An 18,275-nucleotide genomic window follows, 5' to 3' on the forward strand; every position below is an offset into this window, starting at 1 on the left:
CCCTGCTTCCCTCCAGGGCTCCTGTCCAAATGTGAAATCAATAATCTTGTTCATTCCCTGAAGATATCAGATTTCACACACACACATTTATAAACCCACATAAAACAGCTCAGGTGGTCTGCTGCAGTGGGCTCTGACACAGCCACTCAAACTTTTAAACGTGATGCAGCACTGCAGCAGCAGACTGCCAAGAGCAGCAAGCTAGACATCAAAAACATGCCCTGCTAAAAACGATGAGACACCCACTGGTCTGATAAAATGTGCAGCACTACGAGCAGAATCGTGTGTTTTGCTTTTTGGGGAATAAAAGTCTGCTGCATCTCCTTGTTAAAGGAGATATATCATTGCAAGATCCACTTTTTTTTAGCCCTTAAATACATGTTTTTGTGCTCTTTAAGGGTTTAAAAATGCAGAAAACATAAATATATTCTCTCCTGATGCAGTGTATATATCTTTATATTCTTTTTGGGTCATATTTTTTGGTCTATTTAATTTTCTCTATTCACTATTACGTTTTCTTGTCTATTTTGTCTAAGTATTTGCAGTTGGTCAGCTAAATAAGGTCATGGACTTCTGGGTAAATACTGTGATAACACACCATTGAGACGCATTCATTTGAAGGTGCAGTTCTGCAGGTTCGTCGTCCTCATTCTCCTGCTCTGGGTCAGACCAAGCGGCAACCTCCGGCGGTTAAAAGTAAAGCCTATACGGAAGTGCATAAAACTGCAGTCATCCACTAGGGGACTAAACAGAGCAAATCCCCATAGACTCCCATGTTAAGAAGACCAACTTCACAGCAGAAATAAACATGTTTACAGCCTGGTACAAAAATCCATTTTCGGTTTAATAGGTCATGTTTACTTTCATGACAACTGTGGAAGAAGTGAATTTTTTTTTTTAAAATCACCAGTTTAAAAGTAATTTAATCTCGAAGTTCAGCATATTTAGGGGCGTGTCCTTTTGACTGACAGGTACCAATCTCCCGCTTCAAGTCAGAACAAAGAACAACCACGGTTTTTAGCCAGTTAACAACGTGACTTAGCTTTAGCCCACTTACCTCCGTTAGCTGGTTAGCTATGTCGTCTTTTTAACAACATTAAAGGGTAGCATGGCTTTACCATGACTTTACCAACCACGCTGTCTGAGTCCACACCATCCTGTTTGTATTTAATCTGCTGGTTAAACACCCCAGTGATGGTGGACTGTCGGTAAGATGGAGCTAGCCTGTTTGTTAAGGTCTTTTTTTCCCAGTTAGGAAAACCACAGTTGATTGTTGTGTTATAAGTGCAGATGGAAGCTTGTTGTATTGCAGTGTTTAGTTAAGACTGTCATAAAACAAATGCAATAGAGAAAAGAAAGACAAATTAATATTATAGCATTAGGCAAACTTATTGCACATATTTTTTCTTATTGTGCGATTAATTAACTTATTGCGACAGCAATAGCCAGGCTGCAGCTGCTTTGTGACGTCATCAGCATCCCTTTAAGTCCAGCGTTCTCCAGGCTTCACGTGTTAAGTATAATATCACATACCATTAATGCTTATTATTAGATAATAATGTTTCACAATAAACAATGCAAAATAATTGAGACACATTGTTTCCATGGTGCCAGATTTTTAGAAACCTTTTAGAGAAGGGATACACCAATACAGATACCAGTATGAGGTATCAGTCCGATACCATGTGCGTGTTCTCATACGTAACTCTTAAACCTTTCTGAAAGTCTTTTCTTTCACTCATCTTTTTTCTTTCATTCATCCAACACTGACCTATGAATCATCCCAACACAAAAAGGAACCTAACTAAGCAGGATAAGTCATGTTTGTGTTTACATATAAAAGCAGCAGAGCAAACATTTTTAAATAACATCTTTAGGCACTTTGTTACCACCAGTTTGTTACAAAAACATTTGTTCCATTTGTTTAGTTACATCTATGGCAAACGCCAAAGACACAGTTTGACAAAAAATGGTAGTTTTATACCAAAAGTCATTTCAAAAGAGCTATTAGATGAATACCTGGTTCAAACCAGCATGGCATGTTTTGTATCCTTAAAGTAAGTCACCTGGACTTAACTATCTGTGGTGATATACAGTATCTGAAGGGGATGTCCTTAAGAAGTAGGACTGAAACTCCAACAAAGACCGGAAAGAAGACCTGAAAGAGGCTTCTGGGCTCATCAGAAATAGTTGAGATGCCATTTTTAAGTAAGGGGGACTGGGAGGAAAAGGCTGACTTATGCTAAATTAAACTAGCACTGGACTAAAAGTCAGTGGCAACAGGTCTTATAGAGTCATAAACCCCCCTACAGAACCTGGACATCCACATTATTGAAGCAGTGTGGGATCATCTTGACAGAAAACTGAACAAAAGGCAGAAAGATCCACAGAGGAGCTTCAAACCCTTCAACCAGCCTGGAAACCTGAATCCTAAAGACTACTAAAAGACATTCAAATAAACTCCATCTAAGATGCTTCTTACTGTGTTGAAGAATAGCTGCTCAAAGTTCAAGCTGCTTTTGCAGCACAGCACATACTGCCCTTCTATTTCTATTTCCATGTTATCAATCACCCCTTATTTACTGTGATAAATACAATTTATAATTTTATTACATCTCTGTCAGTACTTTGACGCAGATGCAATTAAATAGATGAAATGAATATGAGGTATAGTTAAAAAAAACCTTTAACATTAGACCCTGAGAGCTTCTTAAAGGCAGTAACAGTGGCAGGACTGAATGCATCTGATGCATTTACGAGAACAATCTATTGTGTAAAGAATCTCTCTTAAGATCACAACATATTTTAAATAAATAAAATGTACTCTCTTGTTACTTGGAAAGGCCAAACTGTAGGTTTACATCTGCCACCTATTAGGGGGGAGAAAGTAGACGTGACATATTGTAGAAGAAAAACAGGCCAAAACACTTGCAGGAGGGTTGCTGCAGCCAGGCAGATATATGCAATATGCTGTACGTAAAGGTAAAAAAAAACTCATACACACACAACCACCAGCTGGGAATGTCTTCCATCATTAGCTTACTATGTCTCCCATCTCCCCTGTGCTCTCTCCTTCTGTCCATACTCCCTGTAGCTGGTGTGTGTTTTTGTGTCTCCACAGGAAGGAAGACCCAGAAAATATGCCAGCCTGCTTCATGCCACACCACCTCCAGCATTCTCATTGTGCCAGTAACACACACAAGCAACTTGTATGTCTCCAGCTACAACAGAAGAGATCAATTCAAGGGCAAGATTTTAAAGACAACCCGATGCATGAATGAAATGGTTGCCATGACAACCACGGCAGTCACAGTTCAGCTGCATGTTAGCAGCCTTGCCTACGTTGATGGATTTGTAGAATGATAACGACAGCTGAGCGTCTGCGTTAGCGGGTGTCCCCGCGTGTAAACACATGATGTTGACACGCACACACAGCGTCACCCATCGACACACAGCAACGAGGGGTTAAAAAAACTAAAAAAGAAACCTGTCTGAGCACCAGCAGTCCTGCTTCCTGGAACAGTTTACATCCAGGGTCGCATGCTTCCTCCTTTCAGCCACTGACTCCTCTTGCTGGGGACCAAGTTGGAAATTTATTTTTCCAACTCATCCAAAATGTGCCCTTTTAATACTTTATATAGGATCCCTGCCATAAAGGGATAAAGGGAACTACTTTAAAACAGATGCTTGCATCTGACTTGACACAAAAAGAACCAGAGACACCCAGCAGGATAGCTAATTTTCAAACCAATTTCCATAAACAAAAACAAAACCATGGAAAGTAACAAGCAGCATGTCATGTTATTTTGTAGTTTCTCTTATCTTTCTCTTAATAAAAAGGTTATTCTACCGTTTAAGCTTTATTATACAATATCACCTGATCTTGTCAACAATTTGAAAAGTTGTTTTGCATGTGAGCAAGTCCAACTTTCTGAAAATGAATCACTTGATCCAAGGAGTGGGACAAAAACGGCCAAACAACAGCTAACAGTGGAGATTTTGAAGTAGTGCACTGGAAATACCACACAGTGACAGTAAGAGAATAAAGCCAGGCTTTAAGGAGCATATCTACAAACCACAGCTATGATTTCTCCTCACATGGTTCCACTTAAGTTAGGAATTATCTCCTTCAGCGAGGAAGACTCTCCCCTTACAAGAACCCTCAGAAGCTTGACTTGTCTTTCATTTGGTTTTGATTTACAAGGCCTTCCCAATCGAGGCTGTTTGGGAGGGATTCTTCCATCGCAGCGTTGCAACTGGCTCTGAGCTGATACGCAGCCACAAAGTCAGATCACAATGTCGCAAATGTAAAGCATCGCGAGGACAGAGGATTACTGTTTGAGCACATGGTGCTTCAGACATGCATGTCAGAGGCACGGTAACAAAGCCTGGCATCTGAGACCACCTTAAATAAAACCTCCTTGGAATCTCTGCCACGTTTGCGCAAGAAGGCGCGAGCCTTGCAAAGCTTCCTGGCAGCTTTTGCCTCCGATTTTATTACCCACAAAAAGCAGCAATGTCACCACATACTCACTTCAGTTTACAGGAACTCTTACCTCTGAAGTGGCTTTCCTTTCTTACTACTGAGGTTAAAGGTCAGACGAAACCGCCACTCCACTCTGGAGCTTTTATCCCCTGGAAAAAAAAAAGAAAAAAAAGAGGAAAAACAAAATCTATCAGTCATACTTCGGTGTCTATTCTGAGCCTGCAGAAGCAAAACACAATCTGTACTTCGATCACCTCATGCAGGCCATTAGTCAAACATTATGGATCGGGTTTGTTTGATGTCCCGGCTGCAGAAGGACTGAGAGACTCGGCGGAAAGCAGAGTGATTTCACCACCAGAAAAATGCAGAGGATTAACTATGAAGGGTGCTTCGGCGAGAGACTTAACCGTGCGCAGACATAAGTGACATGCACGGCCAGAGACACTTATCGCAAAGCTCTGGAAGCAATCAAGCACAGTTCAGTCTTCATTAGAAACTCTGGATTAAGACAATTCAAACAGCACAGGCCTTCGTTTCAGCTCGGCAGACACACAACCTGCTTTGTAAGCATGCTGCCTCCCCAGGCCGACCATTCCCAGCATGAGTCAGAGTGCAAAACCTTGTCAAAACTCTTACGTGTGCATCGACTTTGAGTCACAAGTCTGCAAGTTTAACAACAGCTTTAAACATTTCAGCCGATCATTAACTCACAACAGTGCTGACTCATACTATGAGTCCATTTTACCCAAAACTATCTAAAAGCTGAATCATAGCGTGACTGTAGAAAAATAATGCGGGGCATGTGAGGTGATAAGAAATATCAGTACTGTGAGAGGTAGGCAGCTGATGTTGTGGTTGACTTCTCAGAAGCTATTCCCGCTGGTCTCAGCTGTTCCTTTCGTTTTTCTACACACCAACAGTTGTTCAGCTGCAGCATGTGGCCCCTCTCCAGGCAAAACAAAGGAAAAGTAAGTCCCTGTGAGTGCATTTTCACAGCAAACAGACTCCTCATAACAAGAGAATGACACGGTGTCATCCTTGCAGAGAGAAGCGCATTTGCCTGCTTAGATTACAGGTCGGCCCACCAACACCCTCCGTCTCCATGTTGTAATTTGCACACACAAAGTTGAGCGTGTGATATCACTCTGTCAACACAAGGCTATTGAGCAGGTGTGGTAGTGACACATGGAGCTGTGCAGCTGCAGCCAACACAGTTGCTTCAGTCACAACAGCGCAGGAGCCGGCGAGCAGCTGCTCCAGTGCTGAAAACAAAGGCATGCCTGCGACACATGCACGCAGACAAACATGACCTGCATATGACCAAGAGGCCGTGGCTGTACAAAGATCAGGGCAACACACACTGCTCTTTGAACCCTTTAAATAAAATTTTAAAAAAGCCCAGGAGGTGCTCCGTGTATAACCGTTATTGAGCTTCACGTGGCCTAAATTGGTGCCCCGCTTCAACAACAGACTGAAAGGAAACACAGAGTCCAGTGTAGTGGACACAGGTGTGTCCTTGTCCACTTTAACGGCGCTCCTTCGGGGCGGCTCATTTCCTGTCGGGGCAGGAAGTGGGAAGCAGGGCAGGGCGCTGAGTGAGCGGGGGTGATGATGATGATGTCACAGCGGGAAATAAAGACAGGATTGTTGGAGGGGGAAGTACAGCGAACGGAAAAGGAGGGTTGAACTCACCTGATTCGTGAGGATTTTGCTAGTTTACCATTAAAAATCAACAATCTGTGCCTTCAGTTTGATCCGTCGTCTGCCAAACAGAAAAGAAGCTGTGCTCCGTTAACGCTGGCTAGAAACTTGTGCCAAGTGTAGATGGCGCTTGTGTTTCCAGAGCCACAGGAAGAGCTTTACAGTAGCACACAATAGCATTACAACAGAGTCTTAAAATACATGGTGATGCCATGTAGATTATATATTAGAACTGTAAAATGGCAATCCCCCCCCCTTTCTTGTTTGGATCATATCTGTAAATATGACTCATTCACAACACAAAATAGATCAACTCCCTAATTCACCAATGATCTGTGTAACGCTGCCTCAAAACCAGACATAAATGAATGAAAACCAGCCCACAATGTTGTAATCTGGTTTCAGAAAATGATAAAGCCATTTAGCAGTGACCCTGAGGATTCCTGTAAGGGCACCTCGCTGGGAAGACGCATTAGTATTGATCAGTGCATTGCTTTACCTCCAGATTGAGTGCAGCTGCTTCCATTCTTGGACAATGTCTGACCTCTGATTTCCAAAGTCTTTGGAAGAAAAACCCACTAACGTTACATTAAAATATTACTGCTCCGCTCCCAGACAGATGTTACAACGGTTGTGTTTTTCTTCAGGGTAATTTTTAAGGTTTTCAGTGCATGAAGGACAAACTTTAAACCAAAGAAAAAGTTATTCCCACCAACAGAGGACATTGCTTTTCAACCATCTGATACCTCCTTTACGCTCTGCACCACTAAATATGCATAGATGGAGCTTCCTGTCCATCTTTTGTGTCCTTTACGTGCATATTATGGGTTGTTTGTAGATGAAAATGGAACAGATCTAGCAGAAACCATGATGACAGTATTGCACAGTATAGCTGACAGGCAAAAACAATGAAGGCGAAGGGCCGGATTAAAAGTGAAGAGGCCTATGGGCCTAGAGTGTCCCAGGGCCCCCTTCACCACTGCAACATTTTGAAAATTGTGAATGATACGCTGTGAAATGACATTTCTAACATCTCTCAGCCAGTGGTACCAATAGCAGTACACTAGACACTAATGTAGCTATCTGACTTTTTTATACATTTTGTTTCATGTCCAAAGGCTGGTGTTTGCCCTACATGGGCCCCAAATGGGCGTGGGCTCGTGCCAATAATGCCCATTGGATATCCAGCCTTGAGAAGAAGTAGTGATATTTTATGGCCATACATCCATTGTCTGCTGCCTTTTTTAGGTCTCCTGAGAATCTACATAATTACGCTGTCCTCCGTGATGCTACTGTCTGAAACCAACGTCGGAGCTCTGAGGTGAATTCTGACAGCTTTTATTGATAGATTACATCATTTTTGTCATTGGCCTTGGAGTTAGTTACACAATGCACCTTTAATACAAAATACTGGCTGCTTTTCTGCCCAATAATGACAAAACTTCACCATTTTAGACTTAATTTAAAAGTAAATGGACTTAATTTAATGAAAAATCCATCAATATCAAAGCGAACCCATTAGCTGAGACTTACCAAGCAACCTGCTGTTTAAAAGGAGTTTCAGTGGAAAACATGTCATTTCACTGAAATACTAAGACCATTTGTCTTTAGCTTTGTTCACCCAGGCACGGCGATGTCTGGATACGATTACAGGAGCTCATCTCCTCTCCACAGTGGGATTCTCTACGCTCCATGCAGAGAGCACTTGCCTCTGGAAAAACCACACATGGTGAGAATTATGGAATATTGCTGCGTCAGGAATGTTCCCACGATGGCCAGTGGGATCTCATGGAGGTCCCACTGGCTGGCAAGCTACCAGTGGGGCTTACTAGCAATTACACACATGTACAGAGTTACATGATGAAATGCCTCTTGTGTTAGTACACATTTGGCCCGGTTTTTCTTGAGTTGCATCAAAATGTGGGGGAAGCGCTTGTGCACGGTTTTCATCAAACTGCAAAGGAAATCAGTGTACTCTGAAGCCTCACTGAGCACAGCTGATCAGCTTAAAGACAGAAATCTTGCTCTTTATCTACACAGTTTCATTTCAATAATCTCTAAGCGGCCATGATCACCAGAAGAGAACGGGGTCAAGCTGACAAGCCACAAATCTGACAGTGACCCTTGACTTAGCTCCAAAAGGAGCCATTGTGCCAAACCAGAAGACAGGTCACAATTTACTCACAGAGTAGAGTTGGCTGTGAGGCACGAGGGGCAAAATAATCACGAATCACTAGAGAGTGACGATTAGCTGAGCAGAGAGGGATTAGCAAGCTACTCAGCCACCAACTTAACCCAGAAACTCAGTCAATAGAGTCTTGCAGTCACTTTCAGAGCTGCCAGGGTATTACTCAATGAGATTTGGAAAGAGGCAGTCACACATGCACACATATACACACACACACACACGCAGGACTATTTCATGAGATTAAGCTTGTAGGTTTGATTTACTGTCAAGGGATTCTGTTGCAAAAATGTGCCAATCCACTTCTACCACAGCGAGCACGGCTGTTTGCGCTGGCTGGATTCTCGCTGCATTGTGGGTCACTGCAGTGAAACTCTAGATTTCCCTCCCTGTCCTGGATGAACCCTGATGTAAAAGAAAAAGAGAATAGTGGAGCCGCCTGCCAACATCAGGATGTTACAGTACATGCGAATAACCAGACAGAGGCGTGTGAAATAGTGGGATTTCCAGATATTGGCAGAGGACGTGAGGAAAATGAAGAATGACCTCAATGTTTCCAACTGGCCATTTTTCATATGACATCACCTGCACACAGCAAAAGTTCTCCGTTTCTAAGACTGCATCTTCCCTATCAGCATTTGTTTCACACTCTACCTCGCTTCCTTCCCAGTAGTAGAGTCATCGGTGGCATGGCGATGTGCACCCAGCCATGTGGCTCTCGGCAATGTGACATGGCCAGGCTGCTTTCCAACCCTTCACGTTTCATTTGCTTGAGGTTTCGCTGCCCGCTTAAGGACCGCCTGCAGAGAACATGAGCCGGGGTAACTTCCCTGCTTTAAATGTGAGCGTAGTTAGAACATCTAAGGGGGGGAAAGTAGGCTGCAGTGCATATTTAATGACAAAACAAGCTTCTCCAGCCCCAGTTTCTGGTGTGGTTGTAGTTTGTGGCTTGAACTAAACGCGGAAACACTTGAAACAGTTGGAAGACATAAATAATGTACATGTGAACCCGTTTTTACTTCCATTCTATGCATGTAGTGATGGAGGAAAACTTTGAGCTACAGTTCAAGAAGAGGGTTTTTTTTTTTGTTTTTTTTAAAAAGGCTACAGTATATTTGTTTATCTCTTGTAGCTTCCTGCAGCATCTCTTGTGACTTACAGCTGAGGGAAAAATAATTACTTACCCTTGGTACTGTCAGTTGGACTGTGGGGTCTGGATGACTACACATTTAGCTTTCCACCTTCCAAAGAAGTGGCATGGATCTTTGTATTTAGTTCACTCTACATGTTTTCAATGGGATCCAAGACGTTTGTGTAGGCCAGTCAATGAGTATGGTTACATAATGTTTTTTATTTCAGAATTAATTAATGCAAAATAACAGTATTCTCCTGCGGGTTTACATTGAAATAATAATTCCAAAGTGAGATTTACATGAAACACGTCCTTACATAATTCCACTTTAGATTGGCAGGTTGGGGAGGGTTCTGAATGGACGTGACATACTTACATCTACCGGAAAAAAGGAATGTTTGCTTCTTGCTTCTCGTCTTTTCAGTCATAACATGTAAAACGACGACACTATTTTGATTATAATTTTGAAGCACCAGCGTGAAACAAGCATTTTACTCCACTTTTGTTCAGCAGCTAAGAAGGAAAAGGAAGATTAGACCACCGAAGACGGGAGACAAAACAATGCGTCATCGGGATGGGAAAAGGTAACGATCGTGCACAAAACGACTGGAATTAACAGAGTGGAATGAAGGTTTACATGACAGAGGAAAAATCAGTTCGGATTTAAAATGTGAAGAAACCAGACACTTACTTTGGAATTAAGTTTAGTCCAGAAGTAACTTTTGGATTTTAAAAAAAAAAGATGTTTACATGGTCATTTTCGTCAGGTTAAAGCACAATTAAATTCGATTCAGAATTAAAATTTGTGCCAAATAATAGGGCTGGGCAATATAGCAATATATATTTTTGGACGATAGAAAATGTCTATCGTTTCAAATGAGACTATTGTTTACGCCACGATAAGGTGCTTTACTGCAGTATTTTACACCAAGATGCGCTTTGCGGCATGCACGCTGCAATATATAAACAAACATGGAGAAAGACGGTAGCAGGGTAATTCACTAGAAGATGACCAGCCATCCAAAACCGATGAGCTTGTTCCTAAAAGACGGTAAATTTCTGTCGCATGGATGCAGTTTGGATATAAAAAGATCGACTTGGAACCGACAACAGACTAGCTCACAGTCCCAACAACGGACTCCGACACAACTAACTCATTTTATCACCGATGCAAGAATCAAGATAAAGAAGACAGAGAGCCGGCGAGCAAAAGCAGCGTCAAGTGGTGGCAAAAGTGGTCATAATAAACTCCAGACGCAAACGCTCCAACACGCATTTACCCGTGAAACGTCATGCAGCCATAGTTCCCCAGATGGAAATAGATCGCTGCTGCCGTTGCCAAGCACATCTGACACATAACTGATGACTGACATAAAATTACAAAAACTATTTTATATTGTTATGTATATCATTATGGGGATATAAAATGAGCTGTATCTGGATATGAGATTTTGGTCATATTGCCCAGCCTTAGCTTATAATGTTTACTTTGATCTTTTGGAAGTTTTTCTTCCCCAGAAGGACGTGTGATTTGGATCATTGTGTTAGAAGACAAAGCAATGACCACATCTTTCCTTCAGCTTTCCTTCCACCTTGATAAGTTCCAGATGCACCCGCGCATGCCCACAGCACAATACTGCCACCCCCATGCTTCACTGTGGGTAAGGGGCTCTTCGGATTATATGCCTCTACCTTTTTTCTGCAAGAAATAGCTCTAATCATCTCATCTGACATGCTTCCAGTGTGCATAATCGTTCTCCAGCTTGTCCTTCTGCAGAAATGGAGATTTTTATTATCTGCAACCTTGCAGTGGCGACTGTCTTCCTTCAGACTATTCCTGACTTGACCAAGTCATTCTTTAGTGTAAGCAGTATTTTTGGGGTCTTTAGACACATCTCTCTGTATTTTTCTTTCCAATGTCTTTAAATTTTTTTGCTTTTTTCCTCTGTTAGGCTGATTCTGTACTTCTGTTAGAATTTCTTGATGCATCCCAGTTTATTTCTTTACACTTGAAAATGCTGTGACAGCTTCCTTTTCCTGCTTTCTAAGCTTCAATAATGATTTTTTAAGCATAAACTAATTCCCTTTGTTTGTTTTCTAAAGCGACAACTCAAATAATCATTTAACTTTTTATACTCTGTGTAAATTGGGAGACAGCCTTCAGTTTTATACTTATTATACAAGTTTGAACAAAGAATTATTGCACATTATTGCACAACAGCATTTATTTTAAAGCTAAAAAAAAAAAAGGTTAGCTAATAATAATCACTCTGCTCATTTTTTCCTCCAAACCACTTCTATTATAGTGTGAAAATATAATTTTTATATATATATATATATATATATATATATATATATATATATATATATATATATATATATTATTTTATTTTATTTTATTTTTTTTTTAAAGACATTTAGTATTCTTTTGGAAAAGTTATTGAAGATTACTTGCTCTGATAAAAAGGCACTATTTGTACCTGGAATTATTTGATTCTGCAGAGGTTTAACACGCATAAAAAAGGCATAGAGGGGATATGTTTAAGTTTTTTTTCTTTGTTTGAGGCAATGGCTCAGAATGACTCAGTCTTTAGTGTCACCATATACACAAACAAAAAAGGAGACGCCACAAATTAACACTATCTGCTGCAACTAAATCCTTGACTTTCTCCCGTAGTTTCATAATAATGCCGTTGTTAACGTTTCCCAAACAGTAAATAAAGCTGAATCCTCTGCGGATTTCTCCGGAATGCGACCCAGAGGTCAACATATTGAAACAGCAACTGTACAAGCTGCTCTAAACAGAGGTCATCTAAACATTTTGGGCCAAGAGGCGGGCATTTCACAGCAGGCTGAGAGGAAACAGAACAGTTTAATTTGTTTGCATTTGTGCGTGCCGCTTCTTTCTCAAGCTCCATCAATGCTGAACCGTAATCTGCGTGTCCTGAGAGTCGGCCAAAAGCCAAACGAACACCCACCCTGCATGCAAATGAACACACAGACACCCAAACTGCTGTTGTGGTTTCATGAGAACTGAGTGAACTCTGCTCAGACACGGAGTGGAGAGGACACGCTGCTCGTGGCTGCGGTAATGTTTATCCCAGGCTCTCTGTTGCAAAGCCATTTAATTCAATTCAATAGATGAGAAAATAGTGCATGTGAAAGCAATCCAGGGGAGTAAAGTATAAATCCACTTTGTCCGTCTGCGTGCAGTAATTCTTACACCAGACAGCTCGTACATCAGCTCAAGTGTATAATATATTTTCTATACAGCAGGCACTGCAGCCACATGGATATTTCCTCTGAGCTAGCGCTTTATGTGCTCTTAATACTACCTACTCTGTCTGAGGCACTCCAACTTGCCGTAAGCGCTCTGTGTCATTTCCAAGTCAGGCTCTAAAGGACGTCCATCTACAACAGACAAGCCACACTATCCATCAACCCACAGCAGAACCGTTGCAGAGCTTATACTGGACTTGCGAAAAAAGAAACTAAAGACTATAAATCAACCTCTCCACGTTTTCCTCGGCGACATCCGATACAGCGACTGGAATTCCAGCCGAGAATTCCCACTGGGATGAGATTTTCTATTTTTCAAGATCAGGTTCAGGGTGATTACTCAACTGTGCAAAGCTTAACTTAAGAGACAGGTGCACAAAAACCAAGCGCCCTCTCAAGGCTTCGACCGGCTCAGGTGTTGATCATGCTGGGTGCATGTGTGCAGGAGAGCAACAATCAATGCGACATGCTCAACAAAAGCCCACAGTTTTAACAGATTCCTGTGTTTCCAGTCACTTCTGCAGGCATGACTGAAACAGACCATCTGCAGGACGACTTGACCACCTGCTTTTGTCAGAACCACAGTGGTTAAAAGTTGCCAAAGCAGCTCGAACAAACTACATGTTGAGATTGTTTGAAAGAAGGATCACTCAGGTTTTTGAGTCAGATGTGTTGGAGCAGGATACATTGAAAATCTGCTGCTCTACTTGGACTGGACTGAGTAACCCTGGGGTCAAAGTGAGAACTGATACATGTCATTAAGGACTTATTTCTCCATTGAAGTCCTTCTTTTCCTCAGTGTTTGGCACCATTTTGGATTTTTTTTGTTACTTTTTGTAAAAATTATAAAAGAGTTATTGCATAAGAATTGATTTAAAAAAAAAGTATTTCTATTGAACTTCAATTTTATATCCTCTTTGAGGTCAACAGGACACTGGGAATGAATTTTTTACCCTTTTGGGTCATCAAAAAGAAAACGGCCCTATCTACAAGCAGCTATGAAGACATTACAGCAAGTCCAGTCCTCGAGGACAACAATCCTTCAGGTTTTCCATGTATTCCTGCTCAGACACACCCGACTCAGTATAATGAGTCATTTATGCAGAACTTCATTGGCTGTTTTAACCATTTAATTTGAGTCAGTTGTGTTAATGCATTTATAGAAAACCTGCAGGACAGCGACCTTCGAAGACAGACTTTGGACACCCCTGCATTGCAGCTTAATTTTAACGCTCTTAGCGAGATTGCTCTGTATTTACCCACAATGCAAATGCAGGAAGTGATGTCTTTTTGTAGTCCGCTTCCTGTATTTGAGCCGCTTGAAACGGGCCAAAACCTGCATTTGTAGGCGGACCGAGTCCGCTTCTTTGGTCCGAATCAGAATTTGTTCGGCGCATTGACAGCTCCCCAAACAAAGCAAACTTTCTGGGCAAACAGACCCAGATTCGAATAAAAAAAGGCTGAGTTAAATGTGCCCTTAGAGATAGAGTGAGAAGCTCAGTTATCCAGGAGGGGCTCAGAGTAGAGATGCTACTGCTCCGCATTGAGAGGAGCCAGTTGAGGTGGCTAAGGCATCTGGTGTGGACGCCTCCTGGACTTCTCCCTGGTGAGATCTTCCAGACACGTCCCTCTGGGAGGAGACCCTGGGGAAGACCCAGGACACGCTGGAGGGATTGTCTCTCTCGGCTGGCCTGTGAACGCTTCAGGATTCCCCTAGATGAGCTGGTAAATGTGGTTGGAAAGAAGGAAGTCTGAGCCTTCCTGCTTAAACTGCTGTTCCGGCAACCCGACCCCCTTATTTGGGGTCTGTGCCAATTTACATATACCAAACAATTTTTTAAATATACAAAAACTAAAAAAAAATATCCTCCAAAGTTTATAGTTGATTATGAGAAAGGACTTCTTTTGTCCTCTAAGGACTTAGAAGGGTAGTAAAGTTTAAACTACAACATATATTATATGCAACAAAACTCATTTACATCTTTTTCTTATAGGCAGTGACATTGTGTAATCAAACTGACATTTAAAGAGTTAAACAGTATAAATATCTGTTTATTTGTCAGGTTTCATGAGGACAGGAGTAGACAGATTTAAAGGGAAAAAAAGTAGAACAATTATTCATCTTTAATGTTTTTATAGCAGTTTTGGGGAAGAGGACATTTTTGTCTACCAATAATCTGAAATGGTAGTAAATGTAAGCATCCCATGACAGTTCAGTGTAAATCTCACACGGACTGACTGAATGGATCATTTTGATGATCTATGATGAACATCAATACGCCAAACAAATCCAGTTTTAGGTCAGTCCTTGCAGTTTGCATCTTCAGCGGTGCTTATTTGCTCATTTGCTGCAGTGCACCTGCCAAACAAGGTCCAAGATTATGCATGGCCCAAAAGCAGAGAAGGAGAGGCGGGTGGCCTCCTTCTGCCTCCTCCAATCAGCGGTGCTGCATATAGAAACCAGGCTGCAGTGTCGATCCCTTCACTGCTTCTGTTCAAGACTTCACATTTTACTTCTGAAGCACTAATATTGGAAACAAAAATGTGTTTTTTTTTCAGACTGTGAAGCCTTATTATACGACATTTCCTTGTAAGAGAACAGAAAACAGTCCTTTTAAAAGAAAAGGCGGTATCTGGATCTCAAATGGTTGATTTCCAGCAATACACAGCACTGACCTAAGTCTCCAAGTATATATATGAAAAGGCCAACAGGAAGAGGAACTCACTATCTGGATCTGTAGATGTTTTGCAGGCTGACTAGCCATTTGTCTTTGTTTGCAAATGGCAGGGGCAGCTGCCACCAAAGGTCAGCAAAATGTTACAAGAACAAGGCCCTATAGAGACCGGGGCCACGTGCCTCAGACAAGGCAGGGGCACACACACATTTCTTGCATTTTCACACACACAGCTCCAATCTTGCTGGCATCAAGGAGGTGCTGCGCCTTGATGCAGCTGGTGTTTTCCAGTTTAGACTCCATTCCCCAGCCTGAGCCATGGTATCTCCTGCAAGTGCAGAACTATCAGGTTGCAGTCTCCCCTCCAGCTCTCCATCAGGGTGAGCTGCGTTTGAAGTACCAACCCCTCCCACCCACACCCCCGGCTGTAACACAACCTGGGTCAAACTTACACCCACCGCCATCGGCACCCCAAGCCTCATCTTTGGAGCTTTTGTGCAGGGAGGTCTCATGCCCAGGGACATGAGTGGGGTGACTGAGCCAGCAAAGTGTTGACAGACGTACAGGCAAGCAAGTGGGAGATGCTACGCACACATAAACCAGGAATAGCTTTTCATTCCGTCTTTGTAAATGCGTGCCGTGTCTCTGGATCGTTCCTCAGGCCTATCATTTCTCTGACAACTGTTTTTCTCATCATGTCAACAAACTCCAGGGAAAATCACAGCTACAACAGATGAAGACTGCAAACAAGTGGTTTTTTTTTCACCCTTAGCATTTTGGTTAAACAAGATACCATAGGCGAATGGTAAACCATACTTCTGGTCGCTTTATTTTTTCCTTTAATAGTCCCAAGAAAGGAAGTAGACTGTATAGAAAAAAAACTTCCAAATGCTTCCAAACAGAAAGAAAGCCCCAACATATGTTTTACCTTCATGGCTGGAAATTTAATCTGTGTTGGACTTTTTATGACTAAGCCGTGCATCGCGCTGCCCGAATGCGCTGACTCCGACGTTTTCAACAACTTCAGCTCAAACCACAGGCCTGAAAAGTTACTACTAACATCAATAACAGACTTCATACTTTGTGCAACCAGCTCATAATCAAATTCTTAAGTAACACTTTCATAATAGAGTAAATAACAAAACAAAGCCACCACTAACGCTGCCCAAAGAAATCCATCACACTGTGTTTTGAGCATCGCTGGCAAGATGAAGAATGCAAACCAACTCTAAGTGATGCCATTTTGGTCTCTCAAGAAACACAAGCTCAAAGGCAACCGGAGGACCAGTGGTTATTTTCAACCCATTAACTGCACTGTTAACGAAAGGCTCACATTGTTGCAGCACTGTCTCCATGCCCAGAATAATGTGCTTCTAGTCTAGTGCTTTGTGGATGCAAATCAAGCATGCCTTAAGGACACAGACGGTCTATTATAATGCCACTGTGGGGAATAAAGGCTGGGCCAAGTGGCTGTTTAGTGGCTTTTTTCAGTAGGCAAATGCTGCTTGTTTTGTTGTGTTCACCGATAAATTAAAGAGATAAGGGCATAGATTGCTGAGCCAGCCTTCCACAAATGGGCCAAGGGGCCGGAGGAGAGTAGGCCTTGACTCTTATGCCAGAAATGTAATGGGTATTTACCAACCCAAAGGAGATGCAAAAGAGATGCAAATTAGGATACTTAAAATGACAAAAAGAACGCCCCAAAAAGCTATTACTAACAAAGAGTTACTGAATTGAGGACAAATTAACAGCAAATTATGAAACACAATTACTGGAAAGTAAGAAAAGGACCTTTTACAATGGTTAATTTTGGAAAAAAATCGAACAAAAGTGATGTAAAACTTTGTAACAAACCAAACAGAGGATTAAAAACAATCAAAACGCAACAAAAAACGGCAGCATAGCTGGAAAAATAAGCACATAACTTACACAAAAGACAACGTTGGCTTAAAAAAAAGTAAAGAGTCCACCCAATTTCCACAATAAGACCAAATTAAAACACAACACAACCATGAGAATATAAATTATGATAAAGCGATGATGCAAAACAGCTCCAAGAGCAGTTTAAGGTGCATCACCTGGCCTTAGCTGTGTAAATAAAACACAAAATCTTTACTGCTGGGCAGATGGCTGCCAGGCCAGCCACAGGGCGCCATGGCGAGCAGCTTCTCTACAAATCACCTCTGAACTCCATGGTCAATGAAGGGGTCATTTCCTTGGCACAGCTAATCTGACAGAGGAAATCCACAGATCCAAGAGAGAGGCAGAAGGCAGGTCATTTATCATCATTTAAAAGGAGGACAGTGAACACAACATGAGCTCCACAACTTTTTCCACAAAGCTTCAAGGATCAACAAGGCCACAAAAGAGTAGTTTTGGAGATATAGGTTGAGGCTATTGGCTTAACTGGATGCGAGCATTAAACTGGAGATAGCCACTGGTCAAACTGGCTTCATGTCATCCAATCTGCTACCGGCGTCGTCCTCCAACAAAGGGAATTAAAACCCATCTTTATAAGCTGCAGTGACAGGGTTGCACACACTAAGCCAACCCTAAACACAACATCGCTTATGTCACAGGTTGTTAAAGATAACTAATAGATTATTCTATAATAACTGCAGCAGCGAGAAGAAAACATTAGCACAATACCATCGGCCATTACCAGAAGCTGGTAGCCTGCTGCTGCTGAACAGGGTGGAGACTGGCGCTGCATCTCTCTGTTCAGCTGGATGCAGAGCAGAAAAAATAACTTCAGACGCCAGCGACAACGTCTCAGAGTTCAGCTGTGCCGACAAATAGAAACAAATCCATCAAAAC

At 41.9% G+C, this 18,275-nt stretch overlaps 1 protein-coding gene across 2 annotated transcripts in view; it reads right to left on the reverse strand.

The window, feature by feature from the left end:
- Window positions 1–18,275, reverse strand: part of raph1b (Ras association (RalGDS/AF-6) and pleckstrin homology domains 1b) — a 48,781-nt gene that overhangs the window by 29,849 nt on the left and 657 nt on the right. For both annotated transcript variants that reach the window (XM_079264164.1, XM_079264163.1), the window contains exon 2: window positions 4,557–4,635. The gene's annotated coding sequence lies outside the window, so the exon portion shown is untranslated. The remainder of the gene's footprint in view (window positions 1–4,556; window positions 4,636–18,275) is intronic.

Source organism: Telmatherina bonti, assembly GCF_933228915.1.
Source record: "Telmatherina bonti genome assembly, chromosome: 24".
Taxonomy (NCBI): domain Eukaryota; kingdom Metazoa; phylum Chordata; class Actinopteri; order Atheriniformes; family Telmatherinidae; genus Telmatherina; species Telmatherina bonti.